Below are 7,971 nucleotides of genomic sequence, written 5' to 3' on the forward strand. Positions count from 1 at the left end.
AAAGCTCCCATCCTTTTCCCTTCAGTCAATCCTATAAAAGTTAGGGCTGAAGTTATAATTTCATCTCGATAAATAGTAAAACTCATCTTCAGGTCAGTAACCAATCCTATAAAAGTTAGGGTTATCTGAATCGTTTCGATTCTCGGAGTGGAGATCCCACTCTTAGTTTTACCTCACAGATTCTCAAAGTGGAGATCCTACTTTGAGTTTCTTTTACAACTGAAGATAGAATATAAAATTCTTCCTCCCCGGTATTGGGTTCACTTTTGCCCCAAAGGAAGGCCCAGAGATAGAATATAAAATTCTCCCTCTTCGGTGTCGGGTTCATCTTTGTCCCAAGAGAAGACACCATATTCTAATGTCATAATCCATGCCTTACACGCATGGGGAATTTTGTCACGAAGCCTAAGTAGGGATAAGTCAGCACCTAACACGTGTTGTTGGTTAGTCTTTTACCATAAAAAGGATAAAAGCCTACCTATTCGATATCATGGCAGGCCGCTATTAATAACGCCATAATCCATACCTTACACGCATGGGGAATTTTGTCCCGAAGCCTAAGTAGGGATAAGTCAGCGCCTAACACACGTTGCCGGTTAGTCTTTTGCCGTAAAAAGAATAAAATGCCATGTATTTGACATCGTGGTAGGCCATTATTAATAACGCCATAATCCATACCTTACACGCATGAGGAATTTTGTCCCGAAGCCTAAGTAGGGATAAGTCAGCGCCTAACACGCGTTGTCGGTTAGTCTTTTGCCATAAAAAGGACAAAAGCCCACGTATTCGACATTATGACAGGTCGTTATTAATAACATTATAATCCATGCCTTACACGTATGGGGAATTTTATCCCGAAACCTAAGTAGGGATAAGTCAATGTCTCACACACGTTGCCGGTTAGTCTTTCCCCGTAAAAATGATTAAGTCTATGTATTCAAACTTGTAGCACTAAGTCTAAAGGAGTTCATTCTGTTAGCGCAACGTTACATGTGAAACGGACTTAGACAATTCATGTGCTAGTCCGACTCAAACGATAATCGGTAAAGGCACATCAAACCTATTGATGGCTGAGGATTTGCCAAAAATCCTATAAGTATTATGGTTAATTATTCTAAATAGAATGAGAAATCATAATAAAAATGAAAGTATACTGAACAAAAAATATATATCATTAATGAAATCAAGTGTTCAGATACAATAGTTGCAGTTACTCTACATCAAGCTTATAACTAAGTATTTGTTGCTCTAATTTGGATAATTCTTCCGCATAAGTCTGCTCAAGCTCACGCTGCAGCTCCGCCTTGAAAGATTCTTCAAAGGCAGACAAGGTCCTCGCAGCTTCCTTCTCCATTTTGGCTAACTTCTCCTCGGAGAGCGCCACCTTACTAGATATCACAAGCCTGTCATACTCCTCCCCAGCCCTAGTCACCTCCAAAATAGCCCTTCGCCCCTCCACCTCAGCAAGCTTTTGCTTAAGTTCCACTATCTCGGCGTCGGTAGAAGCTAAGGAAGAATCGAGCTCGCATAGGTTGGCCAATCTCTCAGAGAGAACCTCCTTCATCCGGTCGACCCGCTCTCTTTGTAACTAAATCCCGAGCCCAGCATATGCTCAAGCTTCACACCATGATTGTAGACAGGTCTCTATCTGAGCAGCAACATAAACAGGAGCACCAACGGATTGGAGCTCTTGCAGCCTCTTAAACTCATGCTCCAACTGTTTTAGGTCATCAGTCAAGGCATCTGCAATATTCGGCGAGCCAGCGTCCCTTATCGAGGCTATCTTGCGCTCGAGTAATGGTCAGAATTGATTGAAATGGAGCCCCTTCTGCAGAAGTTTGTCGATCAATGACCCCACAAAATTAAAGAAGTGGCTAACTCCAAACAAAGGATGAGCTTCTCCGGATCATCATCTGACAACAAAGCCTTAACCGCATCGCAGAGTTGAGGCGACAACCCTGTAAAAAAAAGTGATAAATGTTCCAGGGACATGAAATAATTCTAAGTTAAAAATAGTGCGAAACTTACCAACGCCTGAGGAGCTTTCTTCAACCGAATGCACCATACCCGATTTCGTTCGCCCACTTTATGAGTCGCAGGAAGCACCACGGATGTAGCAGCCATTGAAGTACTGACTTCTTCAGTTGGTCTCACGGCTTTTTTTTTTAAACTCTCGCCAATAGTTGCAATAGTTACTATAGCAGGCATTTCCGAAGGAATTAGGAGTGGTCTCTCAGAAGCCGATAACCGAGCGTCAATAACAATCCCTACCAACAGCAAGAAATTGAGACCCTCAGATTCACCAGACTTTCTAGTAAGAGTAGTTGTATCAGTCTCAATGATTGGTCCTACGGTTGGAACTTTTTTATGGTTAAATGAAAACTGACAAATGAATGAGCGTAACATGGGAATGAGAATCATACTTGTAGGCGAACCAGCTGTGCTTATTGGTCCGACGATCTAATGTTGGGCTTGTTCAGATAGCATGTCATCAAGTAGTCTGTCATCAGAGTCTAGAGGGGTTGGTGTCGGATCAAGTGAGGGTGGACCCATCTCTTCGAGGGCCGCATCATGGAAAGTTCTCTCTTCACCTAGATTCATTGAAACACCTGCAGAAGACCCAAGTGTTAAAATAGAAAGAGGAAAAGTCAAGACTGTACAATAAGTGAAAGTCAAACTTACCTCCAGTAGCTGCGCCAAGTTCCGCGGTCTTAGTAGTCGCGCCCGCTCTTTGCAATTTTTCTAAGAGAGCAAGAAGCATAGAAACAATTAGCAGAGATACGAATTTCGAATCGTTCAATTCCCACCACCTGAAGGACGTATTACTGATGTTAGATGTACCTGGATCCTCGACCCTTTCAGTTGTATCAGGTCTAACACCGGAGCCTGCACCAGCTTTAATATTTATATCAGCTTCCACATCCGTGGGCTCCTCAACCATGACCTCCTCCATCTATTATGAGAAGCCAGGTCCTTCGAAAGTATCAAAGCTGGGAGAAAGAGGGTCATATGCCTCTTCACCTTCTTCACGGCCTCCTAAGATACAGTAGTTGCTAAATCTAAGAACTTATAAGTGGAAGAATCAAAAGCTCTTGAAGAATTGAGGCGTTACCTTCTCCACCAGTAGGCACGTTACTCGCGAGCCTTGTTTCAAAAGCCAGAGGCTCACCCCATCACTTGTAAGCTAGCTTCTTGCGCTTGGCGGGATGAGCCTCCTTAGGATCGACGACCCGTTCATGAATGAATTTAAAACACGACTCTAGCCCCGAAGCGACTTGAGTTGTAGGCTGAGATCTCATCTGACGTATGAGGCGAGGCCTTTCTTCTTCTTCCTCCTCCTCGAAAGCTACACCTGGGAGTTCAACCGACATCTTGTTAGGATAAGTGAATAAAACTTTCCTTCGACTTCCTTAGAGCCGGCGAAGGTTTAGGCAAGTTGGATCGGTGAGCTCGATCAGCTATCACTAACTCAAATAATTCTAATGAGAGAGGATCCGATAGACCTGTTTCTAGCTCCTCGTTGTCACTACCGGCTTCAGTCTCTTGGCCACCCGCAATATCAGTTTTTGTTATTTTATCATCGGAAGAAAAGATAGCTTCTTTCTGCTTCTCCTGGCCAGAAGGACTCGCACGTTCTTTTCTCCTTCTCTTCTGAAACTCGGCCTCGTACACCATCCAAGTAGCGACCCGAGCAGCTTCTTTAGCCGCTAACTCAGTGTTTGGTCGTATGGGCACAAACTCGTTACCGGCCAAAAGCTACCGACATTGTAGGAAAGACAGATCTAATTTGCGCTCAATACCGGGGAGGTTGAACTTGGCACCAGTGCAGCCGGTTATACTCCACAACCATGCCCGAGCCCCATATATCAAACTACCACGAGTCCGGAGTTGTCGATTCGGGTTCCCGATATAAATTTGATCATATCTGAACTGGTGGGCAAACCGACATGGCAATTATGACTCTATATAGCAGTGGTTCTGCACCCGAAAGATCATGTAGCCCCGCCAGATATTGATCAACTAATCGAAGCAACCAGAATCAAAGGAAGTCTGACCCGTACCCGGCTTCTCTATATCGACCAGCGAGTCGCCATACTGACCCGAAAATCACGAGAAGTAAGTAGGGAAGACCCAACACTTCTGGTTCTGAAGCTGCCTCTTAATCTCTGCGAACCCTTGTCCTTTCCATTTATAGTTTTCTATTAATCAGAGAAAAGGAACAAATGGGTCTGCAGAAACTAGGGCCAACATCATATCTGAGTGGTGGAGGTTGATCCAAGCCATCAAATAAGTGTAGGGGAGCTCCACCTTTGTGAGAGGGATCTGAGCTGATGGCTTACCATCCTCTTGAGTGAACACACTCACAATCTGACGAAGCCCTCTATGAATATCCGCAGTCATCGCCAGAAGAAGAGACAAATTTTTCCGATGAGCGAGCAGAACTATAGGATAAAAAACTTCCAGAGGTAGCGCATCGGTAGACTGATACGACACCACACACTTCTTTAACCAGATGGCAAGGTAGCCGGCAAGCAACATCATGGGCCGGATCAGCTTCACCGCTTTCCATAAAAATGTTTGGAATTTAGTTCCAGCAGGAAAGTCACCTTCAACGCCGGCTGTGGTGTGGGACTGGGCGTTAGACTTTCGAATCAGCTCATTTACTTCTAAAGGGGTCAACGACGTCAACCCATATATCGCCTCGCCCGAGCTATTGTCTAGGTTCTTGAATAAGTAGTCCGTGAATATCTTCAAGCTTAGCTGCGGCCGTGACTTCTTTGATAATGGATCAGCCCCTGCCAGAGCTACTAGTAATGACAGGTGAGATCCCAGAAGGTGTTGAAGCGATTGGGTGACCGAAGATTTAACTGCTGTAGCTCCGGATTAGAAGGATAATATTTCTGATAAATCATATTTCCCATAGAGAGGCTTGAGACCTTATGCATCTCGCGCAGCGCCAACCCCAACCTCGCCAAGAAGTAGGGAACGCTGATTGTCAGTCTATAAGTAGTGGCACGGACCGCCTCATGTAGACCACTCGCCTTCAACTCAACATCGAAAATATAATTGCGTAAGCGAGCCCACCAAAGCTTATTTGATGAGTGGACCCATTCGTAACATCAGTGACCGATTGCCGGCATCTCCTAACCCAACCTCGTGAGTCGGTTCTTCACAATGTTGGCAACGGTAAAGACCTCACCTCTGGGGGGATCACTCAATCCGAGGACCCCCAGATGTAGCCCTATTATTCGATTCTGATCACTTGATCCAGGTATCACCCCATGGGTGATATAGCCACAATGAACGTGGTCATGCTTCTCTGTTAACCCCCATGACATTTCCCACGGGACGGCCTGGCACCGTAGCTCGGTCAGCGAATGGTGACGAGGAATCGGAGGGAGGTATAGGTGGCCGCCGTCATCATAATGTTATTCGATTCTGATCACTTGATCCAGGTATCACCCCATGGGTGATATAGCCACAATGAACGTGGTCATGCTTCTCTGTTAACCCCCATGACATTTCCCACGGGACGGCCTGGCACCGTAGCTCGGTCAGCGAATGGTGACGAGGAATCGGAGGGAGGTATAGGTGGCCGCCGTCATCATAATGTAGCCACTGCTCGACCCTGAGAAACGTTGTAGGCGGATCTTCCATAGAATCACTGAACATGTAGTCTGGCTTCCTCAACGGATGTGTAGATCTCGGGTCTTTCACTAAAGGCACATCCGTGATAAGCTGCCTTAAAGTGTGACGCTCTCCCTTCCATATTAGCTGCGGGAACTCTTCTGGTGCACACGGGGCAAATTAAGGAGCCGTCGGTATGAGGATAGGCTCGTCAGTGGAGGCATAAGCCTCGCTAGAGAGACCTTCCACTCCGTGAGCGTTGAGCGCCTTCGAGGGAAATTCAACTGAGGTAAACAATATGCGATTATTAGATACAGTCATAAATACCTATGTTAAGGCAGTATAGGTGTTGAACTCGCCTCACAAGCTGTGAGACAGAGTCAGGACCTTATAAATGGTGAGACGATCTCAATCATATCATACATGTAAAGGACAAGGCATGTTACCATGCGAACGACGCGATGATATACCCTAGCCCGTATGACATGACACAACATGAGATCACCCCATATTGCCTTAAAACGTGTTTCAACCTCGCAAAACACTATTTTTGAAGCGTCCACCCCCACGAAGGAGGGTGGAGGCTCTTCCCAATTGCCTCACATAGGAGAGCAAAGTGAGGATATCATACCGGGTGAATATTCATGATGAATTTTTAAAGGGAAATAAAAAAGGAGCTTATTAATTAGGCGAGACGATTAAGAACTGCACTATAAACATGAAGCATAGGATATATTGTCATGCGAATAACGCGATAACATACCCGTCCTTCGGAATATAGTACAGTAAGAAATCGCCCCAAGTTAATTCAGACATGTCTTGACCAAGCAAAACACGTCTTGTGAAGTGTCCACCCTCACGAAAATGGGTGGCGGCTCTTCCCAATTGCCTCACCAAGGAGAATAAAGCGAGGATGTAATATGCAGTATGAGATATTAATATTGAGTTAATAAATAAAAGAGGCGATGAAGTTATACTTGTGCAACTGAACGGCGCTGGCTCGGGCGACTGAGTCGCCGAACGGCCTCGAGCAATGCTGGATCTCTTACGCGACATATCTACAAAAAGAGTTAAAAATTCAATTACGACAGAAGTTAGGAAGTATCAGGCTAATACAAAAAGGAAACTCCGCTATTCTACGAAATAGGGGTTGTCGGTTAAAAATCCGATTAAATCTACATAATGGACCTAATGCAGATTCATTTTCAATCCACGATAACTCGTGCAACAAATCAAGCCAAATATCTCAGAGTTTTGATTCAAGACGTGCACATAGTCAAACAATAAAGCTCTATGTGCCTATAAATTTGATTCTCATGCACGACTAAAAGCCCAAGGATCACAAGCCCAAGTTTGACCAAATTCGCACATACAAAGGTTCAAACCAAATTGTTGAAGCCAAAAGGCGAACACGAACTAAACACCTCAAAATCGAGTCGAGGTCTTGGCCAAGCCTCAATTTATGCACAAAACCAAAAATCGAGCCAAGGTCTTGGCCATGTCCAAATACAAGATCAGTTCTCATCCAGATACCCAAAATCAAGACTCAAGTTTCGGTTCTCAACCAAAATAAAACCATGGCCTCAGTTCTAATCTGAAGCAAAAGCCATAGTCGCAGTTCTCAAATCCAAGCAAAGGGGTTCGGCTATCCCCAAAATTGGAAATTGAAGATAACAAGATGCAAGAAATTAACTAAAATTGAGAGTGACGAACACGTTCTTACCGGAGATCAAAGAGTCGAAACTTCGGTGAAGAAAGGTTGAACTAAGAGCTTCGAACCCAAGAAGATGGCCGAAACTCTATCAATGGATCAGAGGGTTCATGATTAGAACTAAATCAAATTGAAAAGTCAAAACCAAGGGGACAAAGTTTGATTATTAGCAAGAATTAAAGAGGAAACAAATTCGGTGAAGAAGGACCGTGACAAGAAATCAAGAACCCAAGATTTGAAACCCTAAGTTCATCACAAAAAGGGGGGGTCATCATTCGATCATCCCACATGAAATCAAAGTAAGCAATGGAGGTTGTCTTACCTGTATTGCGTGCACGAAGAAGCACACGAGAAGATTGCGATCGAGCCCCTCAAATTCGATGAAATTCCGACTCAAGAGCTCGGAATTGAACAGCTCGTCGGCGAGCACGCGATTCGACAGGGAGAATGATCGGGGATCGAGACCAAAAGAAGTCGCAGTGGGCAGGAGAAGAACTGGCAAAAGGATTTTCGAATACCTGAAGAGAGAACTCGCTAAAATGAACACAGCGGGTTTGGGTTTTGAAAATCCGAAAAAATTCGAAGTATAGAAGAAGAAGGATAGAACCGGGTTCATATAAATCAGATCCGGT

The sequence above is a fragment of the Asparagus officinalis genome, chromosome 4, assembly GCF_001876935.1.
Source record: "Asparagus officinalis chromosome 4, Aspof.V1, whole genome shotgun sequence".
Taxonomy (NCBI): domain Eukaryota; kingdom Viridiplantae; phylum Streptophyta; class Magnoliopsida; order Asparagales; family Asparagaceae; genus Asparagus; species Asparagus officinalis.